At 42.4% G+C, this 23,580-nt stretch overlaps 1 protein-coding gene across 9 annotated transcripts in view; it reads right to left on the bottom strand.

The window, feature by feature from the left end:
* The window catches only part of ARAP1 (ArfGAP with RhoGAP domain, ankyrin repeat and PH domain 1), a 768,097-nt gene extending 745,601 nt beyond the window's left edge, over positions 1-22,496 (bottom strand). For all 9 annotated transcript variants that reach the window (XM_086933788.1, XM_086933791.1, XM_086933794.1 and 6 more), the window contains exon 1: positions 22,141-22,496. The gene's annotated coding sequence lies outside the window, so the exon portion shown is untranslated. The remainder of the gene's footprint in view (positions 1-22,140) is intronic.
* Between the last annotated feature and the right edge of the window lie 1,084 nt (positions 22,497-23,580).

The following is a 23,580-nucleotide window of genomic DNA, read 5'->3' as shown; positions in this document are numbered from 1 at the left end:
AAGAGAAAAAGTGTGGTTCCCGAGGCTAGATAGCATGGTTGAAGCGATTGTCATGCGTTGCCACGCCTGCCAGGTGACGGGGCCACCACCCAAACCGGAGCCACTTCAAATGTCTGAACTACCAATGGCGATGTGGACCGAATTGGTGGCAGATTTCTATGGACCCATAGAGACAGGAAACTATCTACTGGTCATCATAGATGAGTTCATCCGTTTCCGGGTGGTCAGACAAGTAGCATCCACGTCAGCAAATGCAACCCTACCAGTAATGGATGATGTATTCGCCGCATGGGGGGTTGCCCCAAACACTAAAAACTGACAATGGCCCGCCATTTTCGGGAGAAGAATTCCAAAGGTTCATGGAATACCTAGGAATCAGACACCGGAAGATAACGCCTCTGTGGCCACAAGTAAATGGAATGGCGGAAAGGTTCATGGGGACCATCAAGAAGGCAGTCCAAAGAGCGAAATTGACACGAATATCGATAGAACAGGCACTATGCCAGATACTGAGGGACTACAGGAACACCCCTCACAGTTCCACAGGCCGATGCCCGGCCGAACTAGTTCCAGGGCGTTCAAGCAAGACCAGGTTTCCACAAATGGAAGCAACGATGAATGTAGACCGAAGCAACATAGCTGTCAGAGATGAAGGAGCGAAAGCAAAGATGAAGGCCTACGCTGATCAACTGAGGAATGCCTCCAAACAAAAAATAAAGGAAGGCGATACAGTGGTCGTGCGGCTACGACAGCAGAGGAAATCAGACAGCACATTCTCGAAAGACCCGTTGACTGTGATGGAAGTGAAAGGACCAATGATAACCGTGGCGGCGGGGCGGTATAACATCACAAGGAACAGTTCGCATTTCAAAGAATTGAACACTGTAGAAAGAAGAACCGCTGACCACAACTACAACAGCAGTGGAGGAAGAAGACAATGGACCGAAAATGAAACAAGACCTAGATGAACATGCAAGAAACCACAGAGACTGATTGAAGAGATGAAATGTGACAAGGTAGGTAGGTAGGTAGGTCGGTCGGTTGGGGTCTCACTCTCCACACCCTCCACACTCCAACAGTGACTGCAGGCTATGTCATGAAAATGTCTGTTTGTAACAAAGGAGGAGATGTCGTGACCAGGCAGTCGGGCACTAGGACCCACATGGTCAGAGACACTGGAGAAAGGACACCGGACACCACATCCAGTCAAGGGGGCAGGAAGCAGGTCGTGGGGAGCGGGGACAGGAGCAGGATGCATCTGTGCGAGCAGTAAGACGAAGAGTAAATAAAAGGTACCTTGCAGAAGACTGTGTGGCGTGTGATCCTTGGGGGGACCCTCAGGGACACTACAAGGAGCAAACATGACAAGGGGGTGGAGGGAAAGAAAGAACGGCAAGGGATGCGGAGAGGAAGCAAGAATGGCAACTCAGGGAGGACAAAAAGAGGAACACAGGGAGAAAACATTTAGGGAGACAGCTGGAAAACACTAAGCATGGGCGAAAAATCCGTTCCGCTCGCGGATTTTGCGGATTTTCGGTAAATTCGCAATCCGCGAGATTCGCGAATTTCCCACAAAATCCGCGAGCGGAACGGATTGGGTCAAAAGTTCAAGCTGACTTTTTGTAACTATTTTAGAATGGCGCCGGCAAGCTGCCAGAACCTCTAAAATAGTAATCTCAAATTCAGTTACACAATCATTAATCACCCCAAACTTGGGGTGATTAATGACTGTGTAACTTAATTTGACCTTCAACTCAAGCACCTGCTTTACTTTATCTGTTAGTGCTTCCTGTTGAAGCTGACTTATGGCTGAGGGCAGAAGGGCACCAAGTGGGACAGAGGGCATGAGTTAGGCAGAGGGCAGAAGGGCACAGAAACCAGTGGGGCAGAGGGCAAAAGGGCACAAACAAGAGTGGGGCAGAGGGCAGAAAGGCACAAAAACAAGTGGTACAGAGGGCAGAAGGGCATAAAAAAACGAGAGGGTGGCAGTGATGAACCAGGCAAAAAAAAAACCCCGCGAATACGCAAAGTTCCCCGCGAACACCCGCGAACACGCAAAAATAAAAAATCCTCAGATTCGCGCAAATTCGCGAATTTTGCGAATTCGCGAATTTGCAAATCCGCAAATCGCGAATTTGCAAAATTCGTCCATGCTTAGAAAACACAAGAACTCTCAGATCGTTCTTAACCCAAAAGAAAAAAGTAGCACCTAAAAAGGGAGCTGTGGAAGTGTACAAGTAATAGGTCCATGCTCCAAGGGAAGGACAAACCCAACAATAGGAAGGAAAACCTACAGAATGTGACAAATAAGAAGCAACAAATTAGAGTGACATCCAATGGTAAGCAATGGGCAGGCTCAAAGCTTACTGCAAGCTAACAGTGACCATTGTTGGACAGAGTCCAAGGCGGCCCCACGAGAGACCGGCATTAAGTCTGGCTACCATCTTGTGCAATTGAAAATATTACACCGCTCCTACTACTCCCCAACCACGCTGTTCAAAATGGATAGACTCATGACTGTTAATTGTAGGAGAAACTGTAACCAAGTGGACACCTTCTACCCTGTGCATTGGGATTGTTTAAAGCTGCAGGTCTTCTGGGAAGAAATGATTGAGTGCTCAAATGAGGTGTGTGGGTCATCCCTCGCCCCGATGGTGAAATGGTGTCTCCTGACTGTTTGGGGGAGATAGACAGGGTCGGACTGGCCGTAGCAGCCACCAGGCATTTCCCCGGTGGGCCGCCACGGTAGGGCCGATTTGGGGCCCCTGGGCTGTCATTTTTGTTACACCTGTAACAAAATCGGCTGAAACCAGCCCTAGCTAACAGCTCGGCCGCACCCTGGGGGTCGGCCAAGCAGTTTGCCAGGGCCGGTTTCTGTTCCCAGTCCGACCCTGGCCGTATGAGCCAACTGAGGGTAACGCTAGGCCTGTGCATAGCAAAACGCATTGTTTGTAAGTTATGGGGTGAGGAACAAGGACCAATGGAAAAAGGGCACGGACTGGTGCATGATTGCCAAAAGGGTTGTATATGAGGGTCGAGGATGTCCCAGGAAATGGGGAACAATCTGGGGACCTTGGAATAGTTCCAGAGGTAATATCCGTGGCGCACATAGAGACGGGCTGGATGGAGGGCAGAAGGGAACTGAAGCATTATGGGTGTAAGGTGGGATTGCTATATATTGTGAACCATTTAAAATGATAATAAAAAGATATATATTTTTTAAAATGTCTCTTGCAGCAGACGTGTTAGGCGAGGCCTAAAAAACTGTCAAATGGCTACACTTTGAAACACAGTTACACAAATCCTCCTCATACCCAGCAGAAATGGATACTAGGACCCACAATCATTTACTCAAGGGTGAGAACGGAGTATCACCCAGAGTCCGCCTCCTACAAACAGGTTAGACAAGGATGTCCAATGTAGGTCCACGAGGGTCAGATCCATGCCAGATTTGTGGATAACCAATGACTATGTAAAGAAGTTCCCCTTAGATTAATATCATGTAAATATATTATTACTTTCAGAGAATATGCTAAAAACTGGCACTCCTGGACCAATGTTTGACACCTCTGGACCCTGTGAGATTATCTGAAATGCTGGAGATTGGGGTGAAGGTCCGTGCAATGACTCATGTTTCCATAGTTAGAAGAAACAAATCAAAGTCCATGTATGGGCAGAGATTACATACTGGCATCAGTAAAGGGGGCAGTAACCCTTATCAACAAGGAAGTGTGCAAGCACCTAACACAGCAGTACATCCACTGCACTCCATGTGATCAGCAGGTCAACATGCAAATCCCCCAAGGCTAAGGCTAGCAGAAAACGTTCCTTGGCTACAGCACCAGTCAACAACTCTTTACCCTTCCCCCAGCCCTCCAATAAAGCAAACCAGCAGCACACACACTATGCACAGAAAAGAGCACGCTGGGAATGATTTTACTTGCTATGCTTAGTTCTGAATATATAATGCACTGCTTCAAACTACAGTGACCTTCGTGCATAAAAAGGACACAACCTCAGGGAAAACAAGCACTGGCAATAACAACAGGTATCGTTTATAACTATAAGTGCCTCTTCAGTCACTGGTGAGTTAAGGCACTCAATAACTCAACACACAGGCACTCTATCATTCATCCGTGCACTCATGCATTCATCCTTTTGACTCATTCTTGCATTCTCCCCAGTCACATACAAAAACAAACACACACACACAAACTCAACAAGTACATGCAAGATAAATTGAAATAAAAGTAAAAACAAAGAAAAAATGCTGCTGCCAAAGCATTTCCGGCCTATGCTTGCAATCATTTTTTTTGTTTAAAGTAAAAAAAAAAAAATAGCACCATGCTGCCACCTTGGAGTGGTAAAACAATGAAACGCTATGGAAAATACCATTCCAAGATGGCAGATTGGTAAACATTTTACGGAGCAGCCATCTTGGAATAGTTCTCTGTAAACTGTTACACCAATCCTCGATTGCTGCATGTTGTGTCTAAATGTGGCAGCTTTCTTGAAAAGGTGAAATCATGACACGCTAGGGACGATACAGTTTCATGTTGGCCATTTTTTTTAGAAGCAGTGGCTGCATGGTCAACAGCTCGCTGCAGATGAAATGAGTAGCAAGGGGTAGAAATGTCTGGGAAGCTACAGAGTGTGCTTAAAATAAACCAAAATAAGCAAGCATTGGTATAGCAAAAATGTCTGGCTTTAAAATGGCAATGCATGTATATAAAGGCATTCACATGTGATTGTTATTACATGTGTGGCATACACAAAGACTATTTATTACATTAAAGCCTGCTTTATTCGTTTTTTTCTAATGCTGGGGAAAAGTAGTACAAATAAAAAAGACTGATTTCTGCATGTGGAAGATAAAAACTTGAATGTGACAAACAGAGATATGATTGAATGTGATTTTTCAGATGTAAAATAGTCCTTCATTAATACCAATGGAAGAATTTCCTGGACAGCAGAATGACAGACCAAATTGTCAATAGTAGGCACCATGATAATATTAGCCCTCCTGGTAGAACTAATGCTCACTCTACTAGGTAGGGTTGTCAGTCCCTCATTCTGGCTTAAGTCATTCTTGAGTCTTTATTATTGCCACTAAACACCCAGACACACAATGACCCAGTAAAACACATGTCCAATTTCAATCATTGCTTCAAATTCTAAATATTGGAAAATTGATATTGCTGCCACTGAGTTCAGCAATCCTTGACCAGGCAGCTCACACTAGCCCAGTGAGGGTCCACAAAATCCAAATATTCTCTCTCTTGAGTCTTTGCTGTCTGACCAGGAAACACAATGTGACAGCACTAGAATCAGTTTTTTGGCATTGTTTGACAAAACAGCTGTCTGCCAGACATATTGGTACCAGTTCTATGGAATAAACACAGAGTGAGCTTTCATTCCACCTGGAGCAGTGGTTCTCAACCTGTGGTCCTAGGATCTCTGGGGGTCCGCGAGACGTCCTCAGGGGGGCCACGACTGGTTTACAAATTTAAATAATATTGAAATTAATACATTTAAATATATATATATATATATATATATATATATATAAATCAAACACAGAGGTTGCCCTTTTAGGATTCGCCACACACGTAGAGGTTATCGCTCACGGCGCCACAGGCAGAGAGATGTCAGCATGCCTCCAGCCTTTACACAAGCCATAAGCGTTTCGAGCAGTAGAATGCTCTTGTTCACTGGCAGAATGATCGAAGAAGCAGGTAAGTTTGGAACACCAGATTTATTCAAAATAAGAGTCCCGCCCCAATGGGCGTCGATTCCGCAGGCATTCTGGATGCAGTCGTTTCCCTGATATGCCCAAGGGCTTGTTGTTCCTCATAGCAAGTGCACTGCTACCTCCGTCAAAGTTAATGTTTCAACCCGGTTGGGCAAAAGGTTTTGGAAGCACCACTAGTCACCCGTCCAATATAAACCTGTGGCTTAGGCCCCCTACGTTCCAGAAAGTGTCCAAATAGACGAACACACCGGATCCGCTGACATGACGGCGGGGCACATCTGCGACCACGCTGGCCGCAATAAATCAAACACAGAGGTTGCCCTTTTAGGATTCGCCACACACGTAGAGGTTACCGCTCATGGCGCCACAGGCAGAGAGATGTCAGCATGCCTCCAGCCTTTACACAAGCCATACGCGTTTCGAGCAGTAGAATGCTCTTGTTCACTGGCAGAATGCTCGAAGAAGCAGGTAAGTTTGGAACACCAGATTTATTCAAAATAAGAGTCCCGCCCCAATGGGCGTCGATCCCGCAGGCTTTCTGGATGCAGTAGTTTCCCTGATATGCCCAAGGGCTCGTGGTTCCTCATAGCAAGTGCACTGCTACCTCCGTCAAAGTTAATGTTTCAACCCGGTTGGGCAAAAGGTTTTGGAAGCACCACTGGTCACCCGTTCAATACAAAAACACAGAGGTTGCCTTTTTAGGATTCGCAACACACGCAGAGGTTACCACTCACGGCGCCACAGGCAGAGAGATGTCAGCATGCCTCCAGCCTTTACACAAGCCATACGCGTTTCGAGCAGTAGAATGCTCTTGTTCACTGGCAGAATGATCGAAGAAGCAGGTACGTTTGGAACACCAGATTTATTCAAAATAAGAGTCCCGCCTCAATGGGCGTCGATCCCGCAGGCATTCTGGATGCAGTAGTTTCCCTGATATGCCCAAGGACTTATATATATATATATATAGGGGGCCCAAGGAGTGACTTTGTTTACGGAACAACCCGAATCAGCCCATCAAACCCTGCCGCTTTTCCTCGCCTCCGACTCATCACATCAATTGGAACATCATTCACCCTTCCCCATTTCACCGACCCGGATTGTGAGAACATGTTGCATTCTGGGAGTTGTGGTGCATAGATGCACAACGCACCGCAACAGGTGAGCGCAATCACATGGGGGAGGAGCGGAGTGGCGCCTACATCATCAAGCGGCAGGCAGGCGTTTCGAGACTTTCTGTCAGGTGCTGGGCGCTGAGGAAGGCCAATATGCCGAAATGCATTCGCCGCCACCAGACTGTCATTTGTTTTAATAAAGCCCCTCCTTACACTTCCCCTCGTGGAATGCTGCGTCTGTTTCTTCTTCCGAGGAGGGACTCACTTGTTCATATATATATATATATATATATATATATAGTGAATATTAAATATGTTAACATTAATATAATGTAAATTAAATATTTTTAAATAACATTTTAAAACAATATATAAATATATACTTCCATTAAAAAAACACACACGTATATGTGTGTATATATATCAGGAACACTCCAATCTTCACCATACAAGAAAGGCACTGACTCCGTGAAATTTCGAATTCCAAAAAAGTTTATTCCACTTTTCGGCTGATATATATATATATATATAATTCTCCAGGACAACCTTCGGCAGCAGTTCGGGTTAGCGGCTTCTGCAGGGAGCAGCTCGTCATTGAAGATGGGGGTGGGGTCACTAAAACCCACACCTTCGGCCCTACCGGACATGGATGTTTGAAGGTGGAGCGTTGGGGACCTGAGGAGGATTTAAGAACAAAGAAGGGAGCTGCCAAGAGATACATTATCCCCTCCGTTTTGCATGGTAATACAGCGTGCACCTAGTAAGAACTCTGCCAGTGCACTTATCCTGATGCATGCTGGGAGCTGTAGTCGTCAACACTCATACTACAACAGCCCGTGACTTGGTGGGGTCAGCTTACTTTCCCTTCGGGGGAGGACCATAGGAGGATAAAAGGGAGGGGCTTGGTGGTCTCTGCAAATCGCCACAGCGTCTGAAGAAGGCAGAGATGCCGAAATGCATCACGCTGGCGTTTGGTTCCAATAAAGAATTCTCCAACAAGTTCCCCGCAGTGGCCTCAGATCTCTTGGAGTGAAGTGGTCCCGTGACAAAAAAAAAATATATATTATATATATATGGCCTAAGAGCTGTGCAGCATTATTTGAGTACCAGGCCAGATCATTGCACAACACACACACGTATGATCATGGATATGATCACTTTGTGTTTAGAAAATAACTTTTTTCTATTTGGTAAGCAATATTTCCAACAGACCAGAGGAGTAGCGATGGGGGCCTGCTTCTCTCCCAGTTATGCCTGTTTGCATATGGGGTACTGGGAGGAGCAGGTCCTATGGGTAAACTACTCGGAAATTATGGCTACCAATGTTATTTCCTGGCTAAGGTACATCGATGACCTTTTTGTAATTTGGGATGGAAGCTTACAAGAGGCTCAGGTGTTCATTGACAGTTTAAATGTAAACAACATGAATCTCCAATTCACTAGCCAAATTAGTGACAGTTCCATCAGCTTCCTTGATGTGGAGATCAGTATAAATGGAGGAAAACTAGAAACCAAGATGTATAGAAAAGAAACGGCGGGCAATAGTATCCTCCATTCCAATAGTCACCACCCTGTCCATTTGATCAACAGTATACCTTATGGCGAGATGCTTCGCATAAGGCGGATTTGTAGTACAGAACAAAGTTGCTTAAGCGCACAGCAGGCATGTGCGGCCAGATTTAAAGAAAGAGGGTATAGCGACAAAATCATAATGAGGGCCATGAATCGTGCTAATTTACAGCCTAGAGCCTCATTACTCAACATCCCTGTAAATGACCCTAATATAACGTCTGTGACTAGCTCTACTGCTGTACATACAACTAAACAGCAGGATGACAATACAACTAGACTGATTCTAACTTACAGTAACCAGCACCGAACCATTAGAAACATTGTCAAGCGTAACTGGTCTCTAATTACGAGTGACCCAGTTATAGGTGATCAATTTAAGGGGGCTCCCTTGATTGCCTATAAACGTGCTAGATCTATGGGCAGTCTTCTAGTTTCAAGCAGTCCAGAAATCCGCGCAGTGACTCCTTGGATGGACAAGAGCAAAGGGTTCTTGCGCTGTCCTACTTGCAAGGCTTGCAAGAACGGAGTCAGCAAGAAGGAATACACTACACCCTTTAACCTAATACCAACTACCATCAGGTACAAGCTGAATTGTCGCACTGAATACGCTGTGTACGTGTTGGAGTGCCCTTGTGGCCTACGATATGTGGGAAGTACAAGGCCACAAGTATTCAAACGGATACTCCAACACCTTAGAGCCATCACCAATGGTGACGCAGCGTATCCAGTAGCTAGACATTTTGAGTCTGTGCACAATAAGAAGGCTGCAGATCTGCGCTATTTTGTGATAGACACAGTCCCTCCCCAGAGGAGAGGTGGGGACCGTGATCTATTACTGCGCAGATTAGAAACACGACATATCATTTTACTCGACACAAAGAGCCCTAATGGTCTTAATGCAGGGGAAGACTGCCATACTTACCTGTAAATAGAATCTGTATCTAGTCCATTTTAGCATACCATGATTTTAAATGAATAGTAGCTTCCTCAGACCATATATCACATTTTAATTGCACTTTTTTTCTTCACATATTTTCACGGGGTAGCACAATTGCCATGGAGTTGGGAACTGATTAAATACCACCAATGCATTGTATACGTGAGCAGGCAAATATGTGTACATAACAGGATTAGTACATGCACTATGCAATAATGAATTTTTTCCTGTATCATGCATTTCTCTGAGGTAGTACAGAACTCTTTAAAAGATAGGGTTTTTAACTTTTAGCGGATTGGTTATATATATTTATTTATTTTAACCGTCTTCTACCTATAAGAGACATTTTCAATCATATGCAAATATGTGTATATATATGACTTTTGTAATTTTTAGCAATATATATTTATATGTATCTATTTATTTAGTGGATTTTATATTTATATTTAAATTCAATTTTGCACAGCATGATTTTGCACATCACTCAGTAATTTTACCAATTGTATTTTATTGTGTAAAAATATGAGTTTCTGCCGCACTTATGTGTACATATACAGTGATTGCATTTATGCAGTAATTGGTTTTAACAATATGTCGTCTATGTCTATGACGCTATTTTGATTGGCTCCAGGCAAATTAAAATGAGCACGCCCGCCTTGCAATGATTGTCATGTGATCAAGGTGCTGTTTGCACCGAAACGCGTCATGGCGGAGTGGTGATGAGGATTGAACTTGAATAAACTTACCACAACCACAGAAATCGGGTTTGCCTCGTCTTTTTTGCTGCTGCATGCTGTGGCCACGGACGTTCTATGCCGGAAAATATATATATATATATATATATATATATATATATATATATATATATATATATATATATATATATATATTCACTGAAAAAAAGATAGGTTTCAGGCCTTATATAGTTAGGAATCAGCTTTAAAAAAAACTTTGAAATTCACTCAAATTTTTTTTAGGGGTGCTATAGTTTGCTGGACATTTCACTCATACAAAACCATTGAAATTGCTCCTATATAGTTAGTTGGACTTACTATATTTCGCGCACCCGCAATGCACTGCTGATGATGTCACATATTAGATCATTCATGACATTGTCAATGACATCACTGATGACATCTCAAATGACATCACTGATGACATCATCCAGTGAATTTGGTTTGCTTCTTTATTTAAATTTGCATTATATATATAGCAATTTGCATTGAAGAATGAGTGGATATATATAAATAAATATATGGAGGATTTAGTAGCAGTGTAATTGACTGTTTACTTGACCAATTTATAGTGTCTCACTAAATATAGTGGATAGGGACTAAACTGTGCAAATATCTGTATCACTTTCTCAGTTGTTGTGTAAACTGGTTCTCCAGTTGCTTACTAGCTATGTGAAAGTCTATATTAGTTATTGATTTGATAACTGAGTATTTGTATGGGAGAGTGAAAGTGTGTGTGGTTCATTGGGGGGTGTGTGACTGTCCAAAGACGTGTGAATAGTTGATTCAGTAGATATATGAAGTTAAAATTACATGTTCTAACAGTTTGGGTGAGTGAATCTCTTTAAGGGTGTGGTGATGAGCAAATATATTTCTCAATGGTACGTGTCCAACAAACTAGAAAAATAAAAGGCAGTGTATGTGTCAGTTGTATATAAATAAGTATCCATAAGACTCAATGATTGTGTGAGTGACTGTATGGATAACTATATACTTGTAATAATGATTTTATAATTCACTAAGTATAACTTACTATCTAAAGGAATAGATGAAGTGGTGTTTGTATAAGTGTGTAGTTAAGTATGTAAGTATGATCCATTGTGTGCCTAAGTGAGTAGGATGACTTCACATGTGAATAGGATGTGTGCTGTTGTTTAATGTCGATATAGGTGTATAAGTATTTTTGATAGTGTTCTATTGTTCATTGACGGCATGTATGAGAGAATCTACAGGTAAGTGATTAGATATGTGCATGCATCTATGAATCACTGAGTGGGTTTTTAGATACTTGTATTGCTGTGACAATGGATTCAAATATGATACTCTGTATTTTACATTGAGTGATGAAAGATTTTACTAGTGTATGAAAAGGTGTATGTGATTGTCACGTGGATGATGTCATCAGTGATGTCATCAGTGATGTCATTTGAGATGTCATCAGTGATGTCACTGACCATGTCATGAATGATCTAATATGTGACATCATCAGCAGTGCATTGCGGGTGCGCGTAATATAGTTAGTCCAACTAACTATATAGGAGCAATTTCAATGGTTTTGTATGAGTGAAATGTCCAGCAAACTATAACACCCCTAAAACTTTTTTGGAGTGAATTTCAAAGTTTTTTTTAAAGCTAATTCCTAACTATATGAAATGTCCAGCAAACTATAACACCCCTAAAACTTTTTTTGAGTGAATTTCAAAGTTTTTTTTAAAGCTAATTCCTAACTATATAAGGCCTGAAACCTATGGTTTTTTCAGGGAATTTCAAAGTTTTTTTAAATGCTAATTCCTAACTATATAAGGCCTGAAACCTATGGTTTTTTAAGTGAATTTGCAAGGTTTTTTAAATGCTAATTCCTAACTATATAAGGCCTGAAACCTATGGCTTTTTAAGTGAATTTGCAAGGTTTTTTAAGTGCTAATTCCTACCTATATCTGGCGTGAAACCTACTTTTTTTTCTAAAAACTTCAAAGGTTTTGTAAATGCAAATTCTATTAGCGAATAACATTTTTATCTGTTAATATCCATCTGGTACCACCTGAGCAGCCATCTCATTTCTCAGTAGAACTGAGGCACAAGAGATCACAAAACAAGAGTGGAATATGCAAAAAGGGGGAAGGGTAGAGACCCCCTGACCCCCTAGCCCTTCTCAGGTTGTCCCAGAAATCACGGGGTACACGCACGGTACGCGCACAGTACGCGTACGTACGCGGACCTGTACGCGTACAGTGCGCGCACCCGGCGATTCTTTCGTTTTGTTTTGCCCTTGGGGGTCCTTCTGGGACCCCCTGAGAAGGGCTAGGGGGTTGGGGGGTCTCTACCCTGCCCCCTTTTCGTGTTTTCCACTCTTGTTTTGGGCTCTCTTGTGCCTCAGTTCTCCTGAGAAACAAGATGGTGGCCAACTCTTCCTGGTTTGGACAGTTTGGAATGTTGACAGTCGACTGCCAGCCAATCAGGATCGCGTTCGCGCACGTAAGGGTACGCGCACGGTACGCGGACCCGTAAGCTCATATAGATATATATGTGTTTTTAACCCTAATTTTCATAAAAACCACTGGAGCAATTTTCACCAAACATAGCAAAGGCACATCTGCGTACCAGTCCCTACAATTTTGCCAAGTTTGGCGTAATTCCGTACAGCGGTTCGGGCTGTAGACTTGTCAGACCGTGCTATCGAAATTAACATGGGGAAAACACGTTTTGGGACCCCCCTTTTTTCTCAGCCCTCACTTCACGAATCCCCCCCGAAACTTTCAGGGAAGGAGCGAAGCGCAGCGAGTCCATTTTAAGGAAAATTACAGGCAGATCCCTCAATCGGCGCCAAAGTTATTCCCAATAGAATGTTCGGAATTCCCTATGGTAGCCAATCCTAACTATATATGCCTACTGGCTATCGCCAGTAGGTAATATATGTACATATATAAAGTTCTGCTTCCGTGAAAGTAGATAAAGTTCATGAGGGGTCACGGCGAGGCTTTGAAGACTCCATTTATTTAAAAAACCCGGCATGACGCATTTCGGCGACTGCCTTTTTCAAATGCCTCGCGTGATCTGGGGTCTCAATTCACTCTGTGCATGCCCATCCTCCTAAAGTAGTGTGGGGCACACCTGACACACATTACGTCAAATACACCCAAGCTGTTTAGTGTTCAGAGACTGCAATTCCCCGAATGCAGTTAGTCTGTGGCGCTAATGAGTGCCACAGCCTTGTTTTTTCTATTACTCCAAGTGAGAGGCTGAGTAATGTGGTTCAGGCAGAGACCTTCGCACAGTGCTGGACAATAGACGGTTTCTCCGCCCTCACTTCCAACCGTCCTCTTCCCCGCTGGCAGCGTTCCTGGTGGCGCTGATTGAAGTAACAGCGTTCTCTCCTTGCGATATGGCTTGTCCTTGACAACAGGTTCAGTGCTTCGTGGGGACGGCTGGTGATCCAGATGAGTTGCCATTGACACCTTGAATGTTTAAGGAAGGGTCCCATTTGCGTGGGGGGTCCTTGTGGAACCCCCTGAGCAGTCCTAGGGGGCAGTCCTAGGGGGTCAGGGTGTCAGCAGTGGATTGCAGGTGTGCAAAATATAGTTAGCACAACTAACTATATAGGAGCAATTTCATTGGTTTTTTAAATGCTAATTCCTAACTATATAAGGCCTGAAACCTGTGGTTTTTTCAGTGAATTTCAAAGGTTTTTTATATGCTAATTCCTAACTATATAATGCCTGAAACCTATGTTTTTTTCAGTGAATATGTATATATATATATATATATATATATGAGGTATGTCCAGTTCCTAGAGCATGTAGCACAGCGCATTCAGCCACACCAACAAACAGGAACCGGCGAGACCCAGGAAGGTGCAAATTTTTCTTTTTATTTAGATGTTAGCCCAGCACCAGTCCGCCAATAGTTTTAATATATATATATATATATATATATATATATATATATATATATATATATATATATATATATATATATATATAGTAAAACTATTATTAAAAATATTCATGTATTTTTATATTTTTATTTTCAAATCTTTTTAAATATACTAAAATAACAAGTATATGGGTGTATACATTTATTGTGTATATATACACACACATATATATATACATATATATGAACATATGCAAAATAAATTATAACTTTAACATTAAAGCTACAAATTTATTTTTTAAATTGCCAAGTTATTCTTTGCATTAAAAAAACTAAAACAATTGAAAAATATACATAAAAAAAATATCTTAAAACTGACCCCAATTTCTATATATACAAAATATAAAATTAAATACACAAACACATAATAATTACATATTTAAACAATATTAACAAAACTATTGAATTCCAGGCAAAAAAATATATATACTTTTCCCACTCAAGTCTGTGCAACAGTAAGGAAAGCGTTGGACTAAGGAAGGGTAAAATGTACTATTCCCACTCCAGTCAGCAACTAATATTATCAGTGCTGTAATAGTGACCACACCAGGCAAGAGTAAATCAGTGACCACCATATGCAAGATTGATTGCAGTGGTGATCTCAGTGTATCAGGCAGGCTTTTCAGACATAATGCAAACAAGGATTGTCAATTTCAAATTGGTAATAGATACCTCGATGACAATGGCAGCATGGTTGATGTATCAATAATATGTATGCTCAATGCCATAGGATTTATCACTCAAATATCAGTTTTAAATATATTTTAGAAATTAAGCTCATGAATTCTTAAAACATACTCATTTTCATCTTGAATACGCACTCTCAATGTTATTAGATATATATTAATTCAGCCAAGCTAAAGCTTCTAACTTAATGGAGCGGGCTGCACACAGGTGAGCTACTAATCCTGTTTGGGTTCCGGAGGCACGTCAACCCCCCAAAAAGCACTTTGACGCCTCATCAGGTTTAGCAAACAATATATAAATGCAAACCCTTCCCTCTTCTATCCCTCCACTATCCTTTTTCAATCCAAATAACAAACTCACATATCCACCGCTCAAATTAATGTCATATCTCCCTATCCAAATTCACCACTAATCCTCTTTGGGTTCTGCAGTAGCGTGCTACTCTCCTACATATCGTTTTGAAACCTGTTTAGGTGTTGTAATCTCTATATAAATGACATTACAATTACTTAGCGGTATCTGGTGAGTCACCAGTAGCTCGCGAGCTGCTCGTTGGAGAAGCATCGATAAGCAGAGATGTGGTTGTGTGTTTTCAGAGGACTGCATTGCACCAGTTTCAGCTGATATAATGTCTTGGATGGGGTGTGAATAAAGGTTCTGGGGCATTAGAAACTGGATGTAGAACAGCTGCCTGGATGAGGAGGTTTGCTCGGAAGACACCAGGCGAGGGCCAGACTTTCAGTGTATTACAGAGTTGGTAGTGAGTATTTTTGAGGCTTATTTGAGGCTGCTGGAGGAAGGCTAGGTCTGAAGTAAAGACCGCTCTTAGATTTCAAGGTGCTGTGACCAGTGCAGGAGGCGGTGTAGTCTGCTGGCCATCTGATAGGATTGTTGATAGGTTGTTCATACAACCTCAGCTTTTCTGTTTTGTTGTGGTTGAGCGAGGGGAAATTATTGTACATCAATTAATTTCTAGTCACCAAGTATTTTTTTGTATCATTAATATAGGACGAGAAAACTAAAATTAGAAAAGTTTGGCTAGCACCTAGCCAATTGTCATGAATGTCAATCATCCACCGGAACTGGCATTTTACATCTTATAACATCGCATTCTGGCACTTGTAGTTCTGCTTTTATAAAAATAATGAGTGACACCACTGAACTTATGTGTAAATACTAAGAAAAAAAACACCACAATAAAACAGGCAAAATGAATTCTCATGCAAACATACGATATGGAAGAACTTCAACTTTCTAGTGAACGATATAAAACGACTTCTGGTGAAGCGAGTGTTAAAAACAAAGACTCCGTTTCACAAAACCGCCCTGTCAGCCTAGGACTCACTTCCCTTTTCTGCTTTCCTCTCACACATTTGCTAATCTAGGCCTCAGTATAGTGTGACAGCCACCGCTGGCCCTGCCCCCGGCCTGTCCTCTCAGCACGGTGGCTGACAAGAGGGCAGGGCCACTGGGGTTATGCAGTTTGCCGAATAAATGGTTATTCACCACACTTGCCATAAAAGCCATCACCTGCTGCATAATTTGCAGATTTCAACAACAATGATTTGTTTCTAACTCAAAGGGGTCAAAGGTTGCCTAAAAGATAAAAGGATCTATATTGTAATTATAATAATTCGTAATTGTAATTGCATTTATTTAGCGCTTATTACCCCCGACGATGCGTCAAAGCGCTTTTTCAGCAAGTAGCACGCTACTCTGGAACCAATAAAGGATTAGTGTTGAATTAGTATAGTGAAATATTAAAGTAATTTGAGTGGTGGATAGGTTAGTCAGATATTTGGATTCAGAAGGATAGCAGAAAGATAGAAGAGGGAAAAAAAGGTTTGTATTTATATAGCGCTTGTTACCACTGTTGGGGTGTTGAAGTGCTTTTTGGCGAGTAGAAGGCTACTCTGGAACCCATAAAGGATTAGTGGTGAATTAGTATAGTGAAATATGAAAGAAATTTGAGTGGTGGATATGTCATTCAGTTATTTGGCTAGAGAAGGGTAGCGGAAGGATAGAAGAGGGAAAATGGTTTGCATTTATATAGTGCTTGCTACCTAATGAGGTGTTGAAATGCTTTTTTGGCGAGTAGCACGCTACTCTGGAACCCATAAAGGATTATTGGTGAATTAGTATAGTGAAATATGAAATTTGAGAAGTGGACATGTTAGTCTTATTTTGAATGAAAAGGATAGTGGAGGGATAGAAGAGTGAAGGATTTAGATTTGTGTTTTGGTTTGGAGGTCATAGCAGTAGGAGGAGGCTTGGGATGAGTAAAAAGTGATGTGGAGGGAAAGAGTCAGAGGGAAGAGTTTCGAAAGGCTTGGTATGGTAGAAGAGGTGTCAGATGATGCAAGAAGGCGTAGAGTAGGGGAGAGTCTAGAAAGGGTTATTTTGGGATCATAGTAGTGGTATGAGTTTTGGGATAAATGAGAAAGTGGATGAAGAGGATATATTGAGAGAGCTATAGGGTGAGAAATAGGGTAGTGTATTGGATATGCTGAATTAGAAGAAAGTGATAAATATATAGATCCATAAGTACATGGAAAGTATATAGATGCATAAAGGAGGTAGGTATATGCAGATTAAAGATATTGATAGAGGTATAGGATGAGTAATAGGGCAGTGCAATGAATATGTTTTTAGGAGAAAAATAATAAATATATAAATCCAAATACATTGAAGGTATATAAATGCATAAAGGAGCTAAGTATATGTAGATCAAAAGAAGCATTATACAAACTCTGGTTTTCAAGTGTTGTACTTAAAAACGTATTTAACAACATAATTATTCTACATGTTTATACAAAGCAATACACAAATATAGGTACATAGCTATAGTACAAATAAATGCTAACATACAGAGGGATATGCTGTATATTTCTGTTTGCATATGGTGCTTATGTGGGGAAGAACCAATTCTTGTGTTGTTTTCTGAATATACAGTGGTTGTCCGTGGATCTAATGTTGGGGGGTAAAGAGTTCAATAGTTTGGCTGCTTGAAAAGAGAAGGATGTGCAGCCCATGTTTTTTTCTTGTATCTTGGATTTTGAGACGAGGTGCCACTCTAGAGTTGAGGTTCCTTTTTCAAATGTGTTTGGTGATTTTATTCCGGATGAAAAGCGGCCCCATTCCACGTATCGCTTTGTGAGTGATACAAAGCAGCCTGAACGTGTATCTTCTGGCAAACGGTAACCAATGCAGTTCTTTCAAGGCAGGTGAGATGTAATCAACTTTGGAAAAGAACAAGGGAGATGGTAGCTTGGACCTTGTGTGGAAATCCCAAATGGGGGAAGATTTGTGGCAGAGTTTTTATAGGCCAAAGCTTGATCTTGCTAGTTTGTCCACTTGGGCATTCATCGATAGATTGGAGTCCATGGTCATTCCAAGGTTTCTTACTTCCTTCGATACTTTAGGTGGTGATCCCAGTTCATCAGGCAAGACGGTGAGTGGGTCATATGTTTCCAATCGCCACACGTGAGTATTTCTGTTTTGGAAGCATTCAATTTAAGATGGCTCCAACTCATCCACTGATCCACGGCTGTGAGACAACAGAAAATTGGGGAATTTCCAATGTCTTTGGTGCATTCCAGTTGAAGGATTATTTGTGTGTCATCTACATAGTTATAGCACGTGAGGTGAAATTGATTGATCAATACTGGAAATGACTTCATGTAGATGTTGAAAAGCATGGGCGAGATGATAGAGCCTTGAGGGACCCCTGCTTTTGTGGATTATGGTTTGGACAAGAAAGGTGCGGTATGGAAGACATTATTTTTGTTTCGAAGATAAGACGCAGTCCAGTCTAGAGCAGTCCCTTCTATTCCGGCTTCATAGAGTCTTTGAATCAGAGTGTCATGGTCAACCGTGTCAAAGGCAGCCTAGAGGTCGAAGAGGAGTAGAGCAGCAAACCTGTTGCGGTCACCTTTGTTCTTCAGGTCATCCCAGATGGCAAGAAGGGCAGATTCTGTGCCTCTTCCAGGACGGAATCCTGTTTGGAATGCCGGAAAGTATGGTATTCTCTTCAACGACGCTGCTCTTTCTATCAGTTTTCCCAGGAAAGGTCCATTTGTAATGGATCTGCAGTTGTCCAGGTTCAGCTGGCCCAAGTTTGTTTTCTTCAATAAAGGGCGTACGTATTACTTTTAGGGTTCTTCTGGAAATATTCCAGTAGTTAAGGAATTGTTGATGATTTTTCTTACTGGAGTGGCAGCAGAGGTTGTTAAAAGAATTCAACGTGTCTGCTTTGTCCTAATGATTTGTCAGTTTGTCTGGGAAATGTTGAGTAGCAGGATGAGTTCCTTCTAGGCAATTTGATTTACGAAATGTATTGAGTATTTTATAGAATTCTTTATTTTCACATTTAGCATTTTGAATTCTGTCTGAATAGTACCTTTTCTTAGCTTTTTTGATAGCTGACTTGTATAATCTGTTAATTTTCTGTAGGTGAAGATTGTCTTGTTTGGCGTTTGTTTTGAGCCAGGTACGTTGCAGCTTTCTAATTTGTTGTTTTATGTCTTTTATCTCTATATTTCTCCAAGGTGTTTTTTTTTCTTTTGTTCTGTTGTGTGGTTTTGAGTGGCATCCGGATGTCAAAAGCTTCCTGTAGCCACTCATATTGTTTTTAACAGAATGTATTGTTTCCAGATCTGTACTGGATGTTAGTTGTGTTTCTAAGTGTTCCAAACTGAGTTTGTTTCACGGTGTATAGGTGGATGCATGTAAGGTAGTTTTAGGTGAGTCGCTTAGTGTTGTTTTATGTTGGAAAGCTAGCAAATGGTGGTCTGACCATGTGACTGGAGTTATAGTTTGAAAGGTAAATAGTTTGGTATTAGCAAAAATTACATCTAGGATATGTCAAGCGATGTGTGTGGGTTTGAGGACGATCTGTTGCAGGTTTTGTGCGTCTAGGACAGTGACTATTGTTTTCGAATGGGGCTTATTGGGTTTGTCAAACCAAATGTTGAGGTCACCCTGAATGCATAGATTGGAGTTAATTGTTATCAGGTTTCAAACTGTGTCTAGTAGTGTGTCTCGGAATGTTGCCTTGCTAGGTGGAGGTCTGTAAAGGAACAGGAAGTTACAGGAGGAAGAAGGTGTAGGATTGCATCTGGTTAGAAGAGCCTCACAATTCTTTATGGAGATGTCATCAACTTGAGTGATATGTAATGTTTGCCTGAACACCACAGCTAGGTCACCTCCTTTTTTGCCTATACGATTTTGGGTGATCGTTTGATAGCCTAGAGGAACGGCTTCATGCAAGACTGGAGCCATATCATCTCCTAACCATAATTCAGTTATGAATATTAGGTCTGGTTTTGCGTCAGTGAGAAGGTCGTAGACGTGATGTTTGTTTTTAGAGAGCGATTCAGCATTTATTAGTAGACAGTTTAGAGAATGTGCTTTGGTGACAGTGAGACTTTGTTTTGTAGAAGAGTGATCAGTATTGTGTGGGTTTGTAGCAGGTGTTTTCTTCGTGCTGGTATTAGCTGTATCAGGATAGCAATCGTGTAGCTGTTCTGTAATGTGGTCTTCGTCCAGCAGGCTAAGAAGGCATGTTGATGGGTCTGAGTGTGTAAGTGGTGGAGACGGTGTTTGAGAGTGAGTTGGTGTGTTGTGTTGTTTTTGTGGTGTAACATTGTTGTGCAGTAGACATGGAGAAGCGAAGTTATGAGGTGTGGTGCGTTTCTTATATTGTTTGTGCCTGTTTAGGGGGGAAGGTGTATGAGTGAGGGGTGGTCTTGCAGCATGTGGGTCATGTAATAAGGTTCTAAATTGTCCAATGGATGAGAGGTGGTTGGAAGAGAGTTGCTGTGTTGATGTATGTGTGTTAGGTATGGTGGAAGAGAGAAAGCTTGGCATTGGAGTTTGTTCCTTTATGTAGTTTGGAAGGTGGGTGTATGTTTGTATTTTGTGACGGTAAGTAATATGTGGTGTTGCGCCTGGGAGATTTTTTTTTATATATTTGGTGCTGCACAGAGGCAGAACCTTTACAAAAATTAACTGGTCACCTTCTAACCGCTGAATGCTGTATCCACGTTTTATACTGCGCTAATGGGTTAAACCTTCACCCAGACAGTGAAAAGAGTATAAAATGACAAAAGACACGACAATATTGACAAAGGAACATGCCACATAATGCTACATATTATGGTATTTGTTGCTGCATAATTTAGTCAAATCTGCAGCCTAATGTGGTCCTCCTTTGCCACATAATTCCAGTGGCCTTGCAAACAAGTCATAATTCGCAAAGAAGCCTTTGATCTGTGGATGGTGGGGAAGGGTTCTCTATGAAGTTCCTGGGAAGCTCGAGTTGAGCTTCCCAGGCATCATGGACTGACTCAAAAATGAATACTGCAGAGTGAGGGACGGAGTGAGTGACAGGGGAAGCCTGATGAACTAAGCATCAGTCATTGAAAACATCTGCTGCCTGTAGGCTCCGTGCAGCGGTTTATATGTGCCAGTTGTTACAGGCACCGGCAATAATTGTTGAGGACCGAAATGTATTTTTCATTTTACTTTGACCTAAAACAAGAAAGAGAAAAGCAGCAAAAGCACAAAAGAGGAAGGAGAATTATAAAAAAAAGTAAAACTGTGATAAAACGGATAAAAATAACCGACAGGAGCGAGATAAAGAGGCAGGAAGTTTAGGGGGATGGGAGAGAGAGAAACTCTTCAGCCTTGGGTTTTGGCAGAACAAGCACTTGGAATTGCCAGTGGCGACACTTTGGAGAAAACCCTGGAAGCAGGTCGCTATAAGTTACACATTAGGCATGGGTTCCATATTTGAAACCTCTCAGTTTACAGACATCCTTCCAAGGTCGATGAAATGAATGCCAATGCCATGGATAACAACACGAAATCTTACTTACAGTCCTCTTAAAGGGGAGGTGTGTGCACAGCACTTTATTTAAATATCAGTCTTTAGAACCGAAGACACTAGAGAAACCACCTCAGCACAAGAACCGAAAGGTATAACAAGCAACATTACAAGAATCATCTCAACCTATCACCTGCAAAAAACACGCCTGGATCGCCATCAACTCACTGAGCTATCTTAGCAAACAACAAACCAGGCAAATACCAAAGCAGCTGCATGTTTTCCTTTTTTTCAAAGAAGAGGAAGCTGCGGAAATGACAGAGAGGTCAGAAGCCAACTGGCCATTTTAAAAGAGAAAAAACACAATAACATTTGAAACTGGCACGAAGAACACGCCAGCGCTCGGGGTTTCGAGGCGCCCGCCGCCTCGAGGCAATTGAATTCATGGTGCTGAGCTATATAAAGCGCTGGAATCAATACAGTGCCTCACGGCATGTCAGGGGTAACGGGACGCGCCATGAAATGGACAGACACAAACATGCGCCCCCTCCCCCGAGGCCACGAAGGGGGCCGTGGTCAGCAGGTACCTGCGGTGTGGACGCGGGGTTCAGCGCCTGCAGCCGGGGCCCGCTCCGCGCCTCCTCACTCCATCCAGCCCGGGCGCCGCCTCCTCTCCAGCTCAGCTGCTGAACTTCATTTAACTCTGGCCTGTCAGCTCTGCGCACAACTTCCTGATTGGCAAAGCACCCGAAGAGGAACTCGCGCTCACAGCAGAGCTGCGGTAGCTCAGAGGGTGTCTGTGCCTGCTGCAGGCGAGAGCGCCTCGAAGCCCGAAGCGCCGGCCTCTTGGCGCGCGCACAGGCACCTGCTCCAGCCTGGCAACAGAAACTGTGAATAAAGGCAGGGTGCCAGGGAGTTCACAGACAGCGCTGCTAAACGTGCAATACCTTGTAGACCCGCAGGCCTTCAGATACAATCCCAGTGCACAGCCGTGCCCGCAGGCATCGTAAAGTCGGCCCTGGCACGTGCCATCTAGTCCGCTTGGGGCAAGCATTTCCTGAGCTACCGGCAAAATGTTTAGTTTGCCTCTTGGGCGCTCACTCTTCCAAAGACGCAGGGCCATTTTTAAACTTCTTTATTGCAGTCTGGCGCACTTAGTTGCCTTTTGAGGTGGCACCATAAGGCAGCTGCCTACAGAGCTTTTCATGGAGCTCTGGCACTAAATGACCTTTTTTCGAATTTGAAAACCTGGCCCTTGGCTCATCTACTCGACCAAATTAAGTTTTCCTTAATCCGTTGTCTTTCATTCTGTTCCTTTGCTGTACTGTGGCATACAATTGGCAATGAATGAAATACCAGCAGATGACCAGTGACGTCTGGTGTCCACGGGATCCAGTTGGCAGAATAAGTGTTTTTGGACATATAATGAAAGAACTGCAAGGGTGACAAACCCTCTCTGTTCCTGCCAGTTTAACCCTGGCACACGTTCTTGGAATCGAGTTGTGCCTTCTATTTTATGCCGATAGTCCCTTTTCAAGAAATACATTCTTTATTTTGTGTGCATTATTACTCATGTACATATGTGCAGAGGAACAACTGGAATCTGCTATTTATAACCAGTACCGAGTGAGTGAGGGGGGGGGGGGGCATGACTAATGAGAGAGGAGGCCTCGAGTGAGTAATGACGCCCCTCCCCCTACGCCCAACAATGGTAATAATCTGCATATTACCCTCTGCAGATATGCTTCATGCAATGCCAATTTTTCTCGTTTCTTATAACAAACAGTAATGAGCCAAAACGTGGTTGCCAGTGGTTACATTTGTGCGGCGAGTTAAAGCCGCACCGAAGAGTCCTTAGGATTAGAAGTTACTCGTACTGGTAATTGTGACATGCGACCTGGGAGGCAGTAAAACGTGTTTTTCACCTCTCAGTCTTGCTGTACGGTGCTAATAAACTCACACTTGACCTTTACACTGTGGTAATAAATATGTGAACGAATGGGTCTTTGTACGCTTTAAATAACGTG

Source organism: Lissotriton vulgaris, chromosome 8 (genome assembly GCF_964263255.1).
Source record: "Lissotriton vulgaris chromosome 8, aLisVul1.2, whole genome shotgun sequence".
Lineage (NCBI taxonomy): Eukaryota > Metazoa > Chordata > Amphibia > Caudata > Salamandridae > Lissotriton > Lissotriton vulgaris.
Note: the sequence above shows the minus strand (reverse complement) of the source record. Positions and strands in the feature narration are given on the sequence as shown.